The following is a 15,743-nucleotide window of genomic DNA, read 5'->3' as shown; positions in this document are numbered from 1 at the left end:
GTGTTTGCAAGTTCATTTTCCCTCCAACCACGTCTGCCATGGTTAGGAGCAAATTTCTAACATTTTTCAGTATGGGAAAAGATTACAGAAGAGTTGTTGAAAACCCTTAAAAAACATGCAAGTTATAAGGTTTGCACAGATTCAAAAGGGCATTGTAACCCTGTAACTATGGCTTACCACTACCTTCAGCCCCAGGATGTAGATCTGCGGAAACATGGCAGCATAATGGGATTGCAAGTATTTAAACACTACTACGATGGTATGAGCCCTGGCATAATCAGAAAGGCCATATCAGCGCTCTTATATAATGAGGTTAATGGTAAAAATGACTTATAAAGCGCATGTACACCGGGTGGATTCATGGCGCTGTGAAAGGCTCCATTGCTGCCAGAGGGATCATTAATCATAGGCTTGTGCAAATAGCTACTTCTTAAGGGACTTCCTGAACTGCAGAAGATCAGTGCAGGACTTGATCTCCACCGGAAGAGGGTTCCACAGTCTGGGGGCGAGAGATGCAAATCTGCAGCTACCTTGAAATACCTGTTTAAAGATAGGGATGGTGAGGAGTGAGAGGTGAGCAGAGCGTAGGTTGCGAGAGGGAGTGTGTCTGAGTATCAAGCTGTTGATGAATTCAGGGTACTTGGCATGCAGGGATTTGAAGATAAGGCAGCCCACTTTAAAGGCACAGTGTTGAGGAATGGGTAGCCAATGCAATTTCCTCAGCAGAGGGGATGCTGGCTGCCATCTAGGTTGATGAAGAATCAATCTAGCCGCATGGTTCTGGGCCATCTGTAGCCGCTTGAGCAAGTAGATTGGCATGCCCAGGTACACAGAATTGGCATAGTCCAAGTGTGAGATAACAGTGGCTATTACGACTTGCATCAGAGCTTCATGTGTGAAAAAACTGTGGATCTTCCTAAATCTTCCGTAGTTGGAAGAAACATTTAGAGAGGACAGAGCCAACCTGAGTTTTCAATGAAATATCGCTGTTAAGGGTGACTTCGTGTTTTGGTGGCAGTGGAGCTACAAGCAGTATTTTGTGACGAACGCTGCTACCTTGCACATCTATTATTGCTGCTATCCTGACGCTGCTAAGTGTAGATGTATTTACAGCATTTTAGCTACCTTTCTTAAATTGTTCTTAATATTTTTAACTTCCCGACCCTTTTCCTTACCGTGTGCTGGCTCCGCTTTATATTGCTGCACTTTAACAGCCAGTGGGGTGCTTTACTTGCTATTTTGCACGGGGATTGTTTGTTTAGTACACGCCCCTTTCCTAGCGCCGTTCTCAGCGTTCGGCCCCAGCGGTACCCGGAAGTGAGGCGGGACCGCATTGCACCGGGGTTGACGCTCTAGTCGGCTGATCACCCGACCGCATATATTTGGGAGAGGTCGCGCATTTGAGTTGTGAGTATTTTGTGACGAACGCTGCTACCTTGCACATCTATTATTGCTGCTATCCTGACGCTGCTAAGTGTAGATGCATTTACAGCATTTTAGCTACCTTTCTTAAATTGTTCTTAATATTTTTAACTTCCCGACCCTTTTCCTTACCGTGTGCTGGCTCCGCTTTATATTGCTGCACTTTAACAGCCAGTGGGGTGCTTTACTTGCTATTTTGCACGGGGATTGTTTGTTTAGTACACGCCCCTTTCCTAGCGCCGTTCTCAGCGTTCGGCCCCAGCGGTACCCGGAAGTGAGGCGGGACCGCATTGCACCGGGGTTGACGCTCTAGTCGGCTGATCACCCGACCGCATATAACGCTATGTGTCAGCGACCGCGCAGCGGACGCGCGCAGCGGGCGCGCCGTCTGCGCGCCGAAGGAGCGCCAAAGGAGGGCTTGTCTGTGCCCGTCCGTGTCCCGGACGGGCCCAGGGCAGGGCCCCCAAGGTGTTTTCAATCGCATCAGCCCCACGCTGCTCTGCGGTATTCCCATGCAGACCTGATGGCTCTTAAATCCCGTGGCTGCGTGGAGAGCCATTCGTGGCTGGTGAGTGAAAGTCAGGGCAAAGTGTGTCCGGCTTGTAGTTATCATCTTCCTAAGCCTGAGGTCCACTCTGTACAACCCAGCCTGGATACCTGTAGGATCCGAGCGGCGCTTATCAATGCTAGGTCTCTAGTGAGACATGCTGCGGCTATATTTGATATCCTTGGGGAGAATAGGCTTGACCTACTCTTCGTTACAGAGACTTGGATGAATGACTCATGCGCTCCCGTCGTTGAACTGGCAATCACACGTGGGTTTAAGATCTCTAGAGCAGATCGCCCCAAGGGCAGAGGGGGAGGGATCGCAGTGATCTATAGAGAGATTTGGACCCTTTTATGTGAACCCCTTGAAGGCTTTCATGAAGCAGAACTCCTGCACTTCAGTCTTGCTTTTAATTCTCACTGGACACTAGGTGGCTCACTTGTGTACCGTCCTCCAGGCTATATTGGCAACTTCATTGGGGATCTTGAAGAAGCCATCATACCCCGCACACTTCAGTTTGCAAATTATCTCCTTTTGGGGGATTTTAATATCCATATGGATATGGCGGATTGCAGTGAGGCAATTAGATTTGGAGAAACTCTTTCAATGGCCCATCTTAAACAATGGGTGGAGACTCCAACGCATGCGGGGGGCCATGTCCTTGATTTAGTCTGTTCTAACTTTGACATTATAATGGAGCGGCCAGAAGCCATGACCTGGACCGACCATGAATTGGTTAGATTTTCCTGGACATTGACTATTGGCTCTGGATTAATGCCAACTCAGTCTCAGGCCCATCAGCAACGTATCAATGTTGCATCCTTTTCTGAATTTCTTTCTAGCTGCCAGCCGATGCTGACTACTGAAATTAATGCAGCAGATGACGCTTTTAACACATGGATGGCTAGTGGCTCGGCAGTTTCTATGCAGAATAAACGAGTCTGCCGACCCCGCTTCTTGCCGTCCCAGCCCTGGTTTACCCATGGTCTACGGGAGCAGAAGCTGAAGTGTAAGAAACTGGAGAGGATTTGGCGGCTTGATTATTCGTCGGAGGCGAAGAAACGGCTGCGCTGCTCCCAAAAGGAGTACTATAATGAAATCAAGGTGGCCAAAAGTAATTACTATGCTGGACGCATTGAAAAAGCCAGTAATAATAGCAAAGAAATTTTTGCTATAGTCCAGAGTTTTCTCTCTCCTAGAGCCGCGCTACCTACACTACCTTCTTCCAATCAATGGTGCGATGAACTTTCAGATTTTTTCTCTGAAAAGATTCTGAAGATCCAGCAAGATCTCCAAACTGCCCCGAACAAGTCCCTGACATCCACTTCATTGCCCATATTGGAAGCTGTTTCTTCGGAAGGTCTGTTTACTTCCTTCTCCCCAGCCTCTGAAAAGGAGGTTTTACCAATTCTGTCTGCCCTTAAATCTGGTTCGCCCGCCGACCCCTGCCCTGCTAGAGTTCTGGGAGGAGTGTCGGCGATAGTCTGCCAGGAGGTAACTAGGATTGTTAACTTATCTCTTTGCTCGGCCTCTGTGCCTCTGAGTTGGAAGCAAGCCAAGCTCCTCCCATTACTGAAGAAGTCTGGCCTGGACCCGACTATGCCCTCTAGCTATCGGCCCATATCTCTTTTGCCAGCGTTGGCTAAGACATGTGAAAAGATTGTTTTTAGACAACTTGAAGGGTTTATTGAGTCTTCTCACGCGCTCCACCCTGCTCAATCGGGGTTCAGAGCGGCCTACAGCACCGAAACAGCATTAATTGAGGTTTCAGAAGCTATTCGGGAGTGCCTGGATGGAGGCGGCAGGGCGGTTCTGATCTTACTAGACCTCTCTGCCGCCTTCGATACAGTGCCCCATTCGTTGCTTCTGGCCAGATTGGGTGCTGTCGGTATTTCAGGCCGCGCTTTGGGTTGGTTGACCTCATTTCTGAAAGATAGATTACAGCAAGTGTGGGTCCCCCCTTATGCATCTAAGGCTAAGGAACTTACCACAGGAGTCCCGCAGGGGTCTACCTTAAGCCCCTTGCTTTTTAATGTTTATGTGACCCCTTTGGTCTATCTAGCGGAGCAGCTGGGTGCCAAAATAATGGCTTATGCTGATGATACCCAGCTGCTCTTCACCTGGCCAAAAAATCATCTAGACCCCTTGACCGTTCAGAGTTGCCTGTCGCAGGTTTTTCGCTGGCTGGCAATGGCCCAGCTTAAATGTAACAAGGAGAAGACGGAGATCCTCCTCTATGGATCTTTTCCGGATAATTTCAGGGAACAAATTTGGCCCTCCGACCTACCCTGTCCGAACTCATCAGGTGCCCCTGTAAAGAACCTAGGTGTCTGGTTCGGACAGGATTTAAAGTTCGGGGAGCATATTAAGAAACTAACCGGTACCTGTTATGCCACTCTAAAGGCCCTCAGAAGGTTCTTTCCCCTCATTCCCGGCAAAGCTAGAGAGACTGTGCTTAGAGCGTTGATTTTATCAAGCTTAGACTATGCAAATGCACTCTTCAGTGGCCTACCTGATTACATGGTCCGTCGACTTCAGGTTATTCAAAACTCGGCAGTCAGGCTGATGTTTCAACTACCCAGGAGAACTAGTGTTCGTGAACATCTGCGCAGCCTTCATTGGTTGCCTATTGCCAATCGTATTTTGTTTAAAATTCTGGTCCTGGCATATCGGGCTATCAATCAGCAAGGCCCAGTATACTTGCGGAATAGATTTGTTCTTTATGCTCCTAAACGGGCTCTCCGCTCGGCTAACCTTTGTCAGATGGTCCAGCCTAAATTTAAGCTTGCCAGAACTGGAGGCAAATCCATCTCTGTTAAGGCTGCTAGAGTATGGAATGTTCTTCCTTTGGCCCTTCGCACTGCCTCCTCACTTTCGCAGTTCAAGAAGGGACTCAAAACATACCTGTTTAATATTACTCTGTAATCTCTCTCTTCGGTGTGTTAGTGGCCCCGCCTTTTTATCATGTACTCATCGCGCCAGGATACTCCTGAGTAACAGAGCGCGCAATAAAAGGATTTATAACATAACATAACAAGCAACCTGCCCCATGGACAAGTAGATATTTTATTAAATTCCACACCTCTGAGCACCCTGTGCGCACAAGGTGGAATAGGTTATGATTAGGACTTTTCAATGATCTCAGAGGTCTAGCCAAAACCAGCACCGCCCTCTCCGATCAAAGTCCTCCATTGCTCCCCTCAGTCTGAAACATTTATGCCTCTGCCTGTTTCCACTCTGCTACATCCATGAACCCCTAAACTATCAAATGCCTGTGTGGACACCTTCAAGCCACATCTTCATAAGCACAGCTACTTTAAGTGGTGACTAAGTGAGTCGCTTGCACCCTTGCCACTACGGACTTGTAAGTAACAATGGACAGTCAGACAGATTAATCTATGTGGTCGCTGTCCTTACCTAGAGCCTTTATTGTACACTCAACCCACGACAAACTAATTCGGATTTATAGACTTCAACAAATAAATCAAAATACTGCCCCACCGAATTAAGTAAATGCTGATGGAGGTCACCAAGCTCTACAACACAGGCCAACTACCCTGACACTGCTAAAATATCTCCCAGCACTACAATACAGGCAAAGTGAATAAACACTGCTAGAACATACCCCAGCTCTATAATGCAAGCACAGTTAATAAACCCAGGAAAAGTATCCAAACACTGCTAGAATGTCACCCAGCTCTCACAGGCCAAGTATCCAAACACTGCTAGAATGTCACCCAGCTCTCACAGGCCAAGTATCCAAACACTGCTAGAATGGCACCCAGCTCTACCACATAACTCAACTAAATTTCCCCTCTAACATCAAAGATGTTCCCACATCTTACAGCCTTGAACTGTACCACACATATTGATTCAGAAAAATCCCAAGGACTCATACTAAACAACCACCTCTCCATGCAGAACCACATAAGCACCTCCGCCAGAGGGACGAATCACCAATTTCACACATTAAGGAAACTAAAACATTTCCTTCTCATTGCAGATCTCAAAATAGCAATTCAAGCACTTGTGACCTCCAAACTCAACTATGGGAATGCTACCCTCGTGGGCCTACCGAAAATAAGACTAGCTCCTATGGGGACTACCCTGAATACGGCTGCTCGGCTCATCACAGGCACAATATAATGAGCATATCACCTCTGTCTTACATACACTGAACTGGCTACCTTCTGAGGCTAGGATTCACATAAAAATCACCTGTATGACACAAAGCCCTTCGCCACAACACTCCTTGCTACCTGGCGCAGAAGCTGGTTCCATCTGATGGGAATAGATCTTCTTGTAACACAAGCTCCCTTCTGCACACAACCCAAAAAATTAACAAATTCTAAAAGGGAACCTTCTCCCGCATTGCTCCAAAAATCTGGCACACTCTTCCTCCGTTGACCAAGACCAACTTCTTCAATAACCATCTTCAAACAAGCATTTGCAATGCAACGGATATCACATTTGTCAGTTTTAGAGCTATTGACATTGTTAAAGAATGTCTTTTATGTTTTGGTTTGTAGTGTACTGGATGTATGAAAAGAGACACAGCTGCAGCACTACCAAGGGGACATAAAATGGAGGAATTTCCAATGGGACCAGAGTAGCAGCACTGTCAAGAAGATTTAGAATGAGGAATTGCTGACAGGACCAGAGAAGCAGATAGCAGCACTACCTAGTGGACTAAGAATGAGGAATTACCACTGGAACCAGAGAAGCAGCTAGCAGCACTACCTAGAGGACTGAGAATGAGGAATTAACACTAGGAACAGAGACACAGGTGCAGCACTGCCTATAGGAGTTAGAATGTGGAATTACCGACGGGACCAGAGTAGCAGCTGCAGCACTGAATAGAGGACTAAGAATGTAGGAATTACTGACAGGACCAGAGCATCAGCAGCACTATGTAGAGAACGTATTTACCGATGAGACCACAGAAGCAGCTAGCAGCACTGTCTAGAGGGCTAAGAAAGAGGAATTGCCACTAGGAACAGAGATACATCTGCCACATTCAGACTAGATAAAAGCACAAGATTTACTGCGCTGTTCACAGAAATGGAGAAACTGAGTTCCTAGTGAGTGAAACAATTAATGCTAAAAACGAAAGATTGGGTGAAAGGGAGCTTCTCAACTCGATCTTCAGTGACCCAGACTCTATAGATCATAAGTGAAAGCGAAGGTGCGAAGGGGAAAACACAGAAACGGTGGGAGGGAGGGGAAGCAGTAACATTGGAAAAAATAGTGCGCAAAACTAACTGAAATAGACGAAAGCGAAATGAGCCCTGTAGAATGACCAGTCACTATGGGAGGGAACCACAGACCAAAAGGAGGTCAAATGGGCACGATTTACTATTCAAAAGTAAAGAATTTAGAAAGACACCTGGAACAACCAATGGGTCAGCTTGAAGCCCATGTACTGAATACACCATGCCTCGCAGTGCTAGGCTCAACGTAAAAAGAAGTAAAAATGTTATTATTGAATAGTTTCCTTCCAGACAGATGCTAGCAACTTTACCACTGTTAATCCAGTTATTTCTGGTAACTTTTCTCGTTTTGTTTTGCATGTTTGACATTCTACAGTTAATTTTATGACATTAACTATTATGTTCTTTCGCGATCTCCCACTCATAAAAACCTACTTGTACACTGCATCACAAAGCCCAATTACACAAAATAGTCTAGTCTGTGATATCAAACACAAAGAAGGTCCCAGGGGTAAGTTTATAGACCCTATCTGTTAAGCCCCCTGAACAGAATTGACACCAACCTAGAATTAACAGAGAGTCCAACATGAACAATGTATCTATATATACAGGAAAAGGGAGTAGTTTTAACTAAAACGAGTTCCCATCAGTCCACCATCGAGACCGCCCTTCATCATCTGGGATCTCTTTTGCATGAATAAATCACAATCAGGGGTAAAAAAACCTGTGTTAGCGGATAGCTACCATACACAGGAAAAACCCAGTGTTAATGCTGATGTGAAATGCTGATGTGAATAGAATAGCGTTTCTAGTGGTGAACTGAGTAGCAGTGCTTTAGAAAAAGTGAATTGTGAAAGATAGAGGAATCTAAAATTAGGTCGTGATCGGGGAAACAATTTTAATAAACACCCTCACACTCCTAAATCAATAAAAACAGTGCTAATTAGTGGTATAACAAATGTCCACTAAAAAAGATACAAGGTCGACATGTTTCTGCAGACGAATGAGGTCTAAAGATCCCCTGCTGCTTCTTCAGGACCATTAGAGCTACTGCTAAGTTAAACAAAATAAACCATAATCACCTGAGAGTGTATGTGTAATCATCTTCTCATCCTGAAATATAGGAAGAAAATGGTATATATAAAGGTACAGTGTCAAGAATTTGAATCAACAACATAACATACACATTGTGCTACAAATTACGTTATGTAGAATGTGCTAGTCATATAGCAAGTAATGACCAACAATTCAGACCGTCAGAGTCAGTCATAAATCACCGAGTTAGTGAGTTCATAAGTATAAGTTCACTCACCAATGTGATGAGAAGGAACAGCCCCACCTCACCTGGCACGAGCTCAGGTAGTGGATGCACCGCACTATAAAGAAACAACAAACAAAAAGATGTATCTACATCTATATACAATCCATAGCCAGACCCGTCCCTGCAAGCGCCACATCTGCGTCACACACATACAGACACCAGGAAACTTCACCTGGTTGAATTTGTTATTTTAGCGTAAAGTGGTCGCAACGATCTTTCGACCCAACAAAGTCTATGGTAATCGGTCCACGCATGACCCATACTGTGACTCACCTATCCGTCGGTGCACCGGTCGTCCCTCTAAGCTCTCTCGTAGGGAGGAACCGACACGGTGCACCGGCGAGGGTTTTAATGTCTGACTCTGTTCCGCTTTCGGCGTCAGGCAAGTTCTGGCGCGTCAAGCGCGCTTGTGCTGGTCGGCGCGCTGATAGTATCGGGAAATGTAGTTAAAACAGCCCATATGCCGCTTTTATGGGAGTTCGAATCCCTAGTTTGGGAGCACCAAAAAGTATAGTAGGACACAATTATTATTTCTCCCACAATCAGTCTGGTATTTAGACGTAAACAGCAATAATAATCCTAACCAGCACAAGCGCGCTTGACGTGATGACGCGCGAGGGGCGTCAGAACTTGCCTGACGCCGAAAGCGGAACAGAGTCAGACATTAAAACCCTCGCCGGTGCACCGTGTCGGTTCCTCCCTACGAGAGAGCTTAGAGGGACGACCGGTGCACCGACGGATAGGTGAGTCACAGTATGGGTCATGCGTGGACCGATTACCATAGACTTTGTTGGGTCGAAAGATCGTTGCGACCACTTTACGCTAAAATAACAAATTCAACCAGGTGAAGTTTCCTGGTGTCTGTATGTGTGTGACGCAGATGTGGCGCTTGCAGGGACAGGTCTGGCTATGGATTGTATATAGATGTAGATACATCTTTTTGTTTGTTGTTTCTTTATAGTGCGGTGCATCCACTACCTGAGCTCGTGCCAGGTGAGGTGGGGCTGTTCCTTCTCATCACATTGGTGAGTGAACTTATACTTATGAACTCACTAACTCGGTGATTTATGACTGACTCTGACGGTCTGAATTGTTGGTCATTACTTGCTATATGACTAGCACATTCTACATAACATTGTAATTTGTAGCACAATGTGTATGTTATGTTGTTGATTCAAATTCTTGACACTGTACCTTTATATATACCATTTTCTTCCTATATTTCAGGATGAGAAGATGATTACACATACACTCTCAGGTGATATGGTTTATTTTGTTTAACTTAGTAGTAGCTCTAATGGTCCTGAAGAAGCAGCAGGGGATCTTTAGACCTCATTCGTCTGCAGAAACATGTCGACCTTATATCTTTTTTAGTGGACATTTGTTATACCACTAATTAGCACTGTTTTTATTGATTTAGGAGTGTGAGGGTGTTTATTAAAATTGTTTCCCCGATCACGACCTCATTTTAGATTCCTCTATCTATCTTTCACAATTCACTTTTTCTAAAGCACTGCTACTCAGTTCACCACTAGAAACGCTATTCTATTCACATCAGCATTAACACTGGGTTTTTCCTGTGTATGGTAGCTATCCGCTAACACAGGTTTTTTTACCCCTGATTGTGATTTATTCATGCAAAAGAGATCCCAGATGATTAAGGGCGGTCTCGATGGGGGACTGATGGGAACTCGTTTTAGTTAAAACTACTCCCTTTTCCTGTATATATAGGTACATTGTTCATGTTGGACTCTCTGTTAATTCTAGGTTGGTGTCTAGTGTGTGATATCGCCATGCCATTCTATGTATTACTTTGTGTACATTCTGTTATTTTCCATTTTTACAGTCTCTAAAACAAAAACAAGGATTTTTCACGCTTTATAATATTTAATAAAATAAGTACACATCCAAGGCTAAACTATACCCCCAGCTATACAACACAAAGTATCCTAATACTGGTAGGATGTCACCCAGTAAACACTGGTAGAATTTCACCCAGCTCTACAGCACAGGCAAAGTACACAAATACTGCTAGAACTAAAGCCAGCTTTACAACACAGGCGACGTACCCAAACACTGCTGGAATATCCGCCAGCTTTACAACACAGGCGACGTACCCAAACACTGCTGGAATATCCGCCAGCTTTACAACATAGCCATAGTACCCCAAAACTAGTGGAATATCCCCAAACTCTACAACACAGGCGAAGTACTCAAACACCCCGTCTCTACGAGACTCACAGCCCAAACAAGAATGGAACCAGCTGAGGTAAACAGCGCCCACAAATCTTCAAGGCTGACGCAGGACCGTACTCACACAACCCAGAACATGCCAAGACCACACAAGAACAGCGCCAACATAAGGAAAAAGAGCACAAACAGTAAATGTAGTCACACAAGCAGCTTACGCTCAAATACATGAGCACTGCAGGACAGGCCAATAATTCTGAAGAGGAGTACACCAGACTAAACATGCAAACACGGTTACCAAGGAGAGAACAAATAAAGGTTGAAATACATGTGGCTTCCGGTTCCTTAAAAACACAAACACGGTACTCAAAAACATATCCAGAGAGCTGGAAAACAATACAGAGCCCAATAAAATCACCTGTCTAATCAGACACTTCCCAAGTAAACGCCCCGAGTCTGCTCAATGCAAGGCTTCTGCCCTCAAGTTTCTTTTCGGTTATTGCTGCATCTCACTGAGCCAGCTCCTATCTGTTCTGCCCTGACTGCTCTGTTAACCCAGCTGTACTCCGTGGTGGCTGTAGCGTTCCAGATTTACTCTGCTGTGGCTGCTGTCGTCCATTGTGCGAGTATCTCTCTCTACCGCCACAGGAGTCAAAGGTGGTGCTGGTGCCCCCTCTGTACCTGCCAGGCGCATTATCTTCGTTCTGTCAGGACTGTGTCCGGGCCAAGCTCTATTCGACTGTCAAGTTTCGTCCAGTTTTATCTGCCTTCGATACATTCTTGTGCATTTTAGATTCACCGTGATGCTGCTGTCGCCTATGCAGGCTGTTCTCTGCAAGGTTTCATTCCATTCGACTGAGATTTATTTTCGTTCCGGTTGTATTTCACTATATTCTGGCCTGTGCTGTTCTAGCTGCTACAGCCATCTTCAGTTCGGTTGGGTCCAGTTCTTTTCTGGCTTTAGTATTTTCCGTGAGTTGTCTTGTGCCCCAGAAACGTTCGGTTCTTCTTCGGGTCGGTGTGTGTCCTTTCCTTGGGTTCTGCTCCATCTATTCTGCCCCCAGCGTCTTGAGGAGTCTTTCGTCCGACGCTGCCCAGCTGGATCCTGCTCCGTTCTCTTCTGTTTAAGACCTGGCCGCACTCAGCCTGGAGGTCGCGGGCGGGGGTTCTGGTAAATGTATGTTTCCAGTATATTCTAGTCCGGTTACATGTCTTATCGAGCTGTTGGCAGTCTGCCCTGCTCCTGCCTTCAGGCTGAAACTCCTGGGATTAGGTTTGGGCTCCGCAGATCCCGCCGGAGGCTAGTCCATTTCTGGTGCCGCTGACAGTAGTTCCGGGTCGGATCCACTTGAAGTTACGTTCGCTTTAACTGGTTTCTGTACAGTTTTTGTGCGGTTGTATTATTTCCTGGTTGACTTGTGGCCCATCGTTGTCCTGCTCCGGGTGTATGCTCTTATTTTCTCAACTATTCATCTATATTTTAGCACTCAATCCCATGACAGTGATTTACAAACTGAGCTGCCCCCCCCCCCCCCCGCAAATTAAAGGGGTAAAAACTAGGCTCTTCGGTTTACCCAGAGATAGTAACTCAGTATGTACATGGGTGAGAGAGTAGCGACCTCTTGAGCAGCAGGATAACATGCAAATAAGGTCGACACACACGAGCTCCATCCCCGTCTGGCCCCAGCGTCTGTGGTCTTTAAACCGTGGGATGGTGCCGGAAATATCGCTTTCCCACAGGAAACGCCCCTGGGCAGCCGCAGACTCCGCCCGGGAGCTATCCAAAACCTGAAACGGCTCCTGCAAGAGTCGGCCTCGGGCAGTGACCGGGAGCCGCAAGGACGGCGCCGATGCGCGCAGCCACGGACCTTACAGACAGATGGGTTAGAAGTGAGCCCTGGGAATGCACCCCTGGGAACAGCCCCCCGATCGGGGCCCGCAGCGAAGGTTCCCACGATGGCAGCAGGAGGGATGTTGATCTCATTCCCGGGGGCATTAAGGGACTAAGGTGCACTGGCATGCGTCCACCACACTCCGTGCGACCCTGGCAGCACAAGCGGATTAGGGGCTGGAATTATGAGACGAGGTCAGAAAGTTAAAGAGCAGGATACGGCCATTGAAGTGGCCCACCAGCAGGTTGATGTGCCTTTACATCAGACGGACGGACAGACAGACACACACACAACTGACAGGTTATTGGTAACAGAGCGCTGAACTCGCCGCTATCCTATGTTCAATCACCCACTCCTATTAAAAGGTACACTCATTCGAAAATACCCAAAGGGCGACCCCCGTGCCCCTCCCGCTGAACGCCCGTGGACTTAACACTTTCAGGCTCCTTCCTGGACCCTCACTGGACGAGCAACGGGGAGGTTAAGTGCGAGGGTATGTAAGGATTAGGGGGGGCCTGGGGCTAGGAGGGCGAAAGGCCACAGTGATGAGAAGGGAGACTAGGGTGAAGGGCAGGTCGGAAGACAGGAGTAAATCAATCCCGCAGTGGCGGGGGAGGAGGGCAGGGACCCAGGCCCCAGAGACAGGTGAGGGACATGGTCCAGGTGAGGGGACGAGACAAACCCAGCAGCGGAGGGGGAGGGACAGGATGACAACACCCCAGTGACAGAGGAGGGGCATGCCCCCAACGAGTATGGAACACATCCTCAGAAACAGGGGAGTATGCGGCCCCTGACATGGGGGGGAGCTAGGTGATGGGGGAAGGGAGTCTCCTATGTGAATGACACAAGAGCCTAGAGGCAGGAGAGGGATAAGGGCCCTGGGAAGATGGAGACCCTAAGCAATGGGGGAGAGGCTCCATTAATAAATAGCACAAGAGCCCACTGCCAGGGGAAGTATGAGGGCCCTGGGAGGAGGAAGACCCTAAGGGAGGAGGAAGGCCCTAAGGGAGGAGGGAGACCCTAAGGATGGGGAAAGGCTCCATTGCCCAGCGTCAGGAGTGAGATCCGGGCCCCTTGACAAGGGGAGACCGTACGTGATGGGGACAGAGGGGGCAGCGAGAATGGAACAAGAGCCCAGTGACAGGACAGGGATAGTGACCCTAAGGGATGGGGGAGGTTCCATTGATAATGGAACAAGAGCCCAGTGACAGGACAGGGATAGTGACGCTAAGGAATGGGGAGAGGCCCCATTGATAATGGAACAAGAGCCCAGCGGCAGGGGAGGGACACGGCCCCCTTGACATGGGGGGGGGTGGGGGTAGCTAGGTGATGGGGGAAGGGAGTCTCCTATGTGAATGACACAAGAGCCCAGTGGCAGGAGAGGGATAAGGGCCCTGGGAAGAGGGAGACCCTAAGGGATGGGGGAGAGGCTCCATTAATAAAGAGCACAAGAGCCCACTGACAGGGGAGGTATGAGGGCCCTGGGAGGAGGAAGACCCTAAGGATGGGGAAAGGCTCCATTGCCCAGCGTCAGGAGTGAGATCCGGGCCCCTTGACAGGGGGAGACCCTAGGTGATGGGGACAGAGGGGGGCAGCGAGAATGGAACAAGAGCCCAGCTGCAGGGGAGGGATACGGCCCCCTTGACATGGGGGGGGGGGGGGGGGGGGTAGCTAGGTGATTGGGGAAGTGAGTCTCCTATGTGAACGACACAAGAGCCCAGTGGCAGGAGAGGGATAAGGGCCCTGGGAAGAGGGAGACCCTAAGGGATGGGGAGATGCTCCATTAATAAAGAGCACAAGAGCCCACTGACAGGGGAGGTATGAGGGCCCTGGGAGGAGGAAGACCCTAAGGGATGGGGAAAGGCTCCATTGCCCAGCGTCAGGAGTGAGATCCGGGCCCCTTGACAGGGGGAGACCCTAAGGGATGGGGACAGAGGGGGGCAGCGAGAATGGAACAAGAGCCCAGTGACAGGACAGGGATAGTGACCCTAAGGGATGGGGGAGGCTCCATTGCCCAGCGTCAGGAGTGAGATCCGGGCCCCTTGACAGGGGGAGACACTAAGGGATGGAGGGAGAGGCTCCATTGGTAATGGAACAAGAGCCCAGTGACAGGACAGGGATAGTGACCCTAAGGGATGGGGGAGGCTCCATTGATAATGGAACAAGAGCCCGGGGGAGGAGCAGGGTGCAGGTGAGACGACCCCCAGGGACCACCGCGGGGCTCAGCCCCCAACCCTCCGCAGGTGCAGCTCACACGCCTCCTCCGCCCCTGCAGGCCTCCGGTGTGATGCATGCACCGAGCCGGGGGGAAGGAAGGGAGCGGGCAGACGCCGGTCAGCACGGACGAGCCCGAGGGGCGCGCCGCGGCCTCCCGGGGCCCGCGCCGGAGCGGGGAGCAGCGGCAGAGGCGAGCAGGGTGCTTACCTTCCGGAGCCCTGCCAACCGCCATCTTACATAGCAGCCCCTCTCTCAGGGCGGCGGCGTCTGACGTCAGCGCGTACCGAGCCGGGCGCACCCCCGGCGTGCGTGGAGCGTCACGTGCCTCCTCGCGGCTGTCAAAGCGAGGCCACGCCTCCTCCGGACAGCGAGCGTGGGGCTCGCGGGCAGCGAACGCCGGGGTCACGCCTGGCACCGAACGGTGTGAGGGAGCGGGGGGGAGGGGCAGACATCATTTCCGGGTGGGTGGCGGCGTGCTGGACCTAGGGCCGAGAACTCACACCGGGTCTGGGGAGCTGCTCTGGCCAGAACTCCTGTCACTCAGCGTGATACGCGCATTCCTCGCGTGACACCTCCCATTTTACTGTTTGAGTGTAATCTATGGGATTATGCAGAAAAGAAGTTAATATAGAAATTAAAGCGATTAAACATGAGTTTGAATCAGCGCAAGTACCCGAATACGCCCAAAAAATGTGTTGTAAATTGTAAATATTAAGTGCTTACTACCCTAGTGTCCTATTTAATATGTTATTATTATGTATTATGACGTTTTATTCACTATTTCATTTGATCTACCATACTTGCCTTCTCTAGTATTCTGCAATAGAATATTCTGTTTTAGAACCTTAAGTCAATAATAATTTTATTTGATTTAGTTAAAAATCATAAAAGAGTGGGAAAACCACCGTTATACATAATACATTGGAAATCCGTTTATAAAAGCT

At 48.5% G+C, this 15,743-nt stretch overlaps 1 protein-coding gene across 4 annotated transcripts in view; it reads right to left on the bottom strand.

The window, feature by feature from the left end:
- CAMTA2 (calmodulin binding transcription activator 2) overlaps positions 1–15,074 on the bottom strand; it is an 897,177-nt gene extending 882,103 nt beyond the window's left edge. For all 4 annotated transcript variants that reach the window (XM_086946206.1, XM_086946207.1, XM_086946208.1 and 1 more), the window contains exon 1: positions 15,007–15,074. The gene's annotated coding sequence lies outside the window, so the exon portion shown is untranslated. The remainder of the gene's footprint in view (positions 1–15,006) is intronic.
- Positions 15,075–15,743: the final 669 nt, after the last annotated feature.

Source organism: Lissotriton vulgaris, chromosome 12 (assembly GCF_964263255.1).
Source record: "Lissotriton vulgaris chromosome 12, aLisVul1.2, whole genome shotgun sequence".
Taxonomy (NCBI): Eukaryota; Metazoa; Chordata; class Amphibia; order Caudata; family Salamandridae; genus Lissotriton; species Lissotriton vulgaris.
The sequence above is the reverse complement of the archived record's forward strand: the minus strand, read 5'-3'. Positions and strand labels throughout refer to the sequence as shown.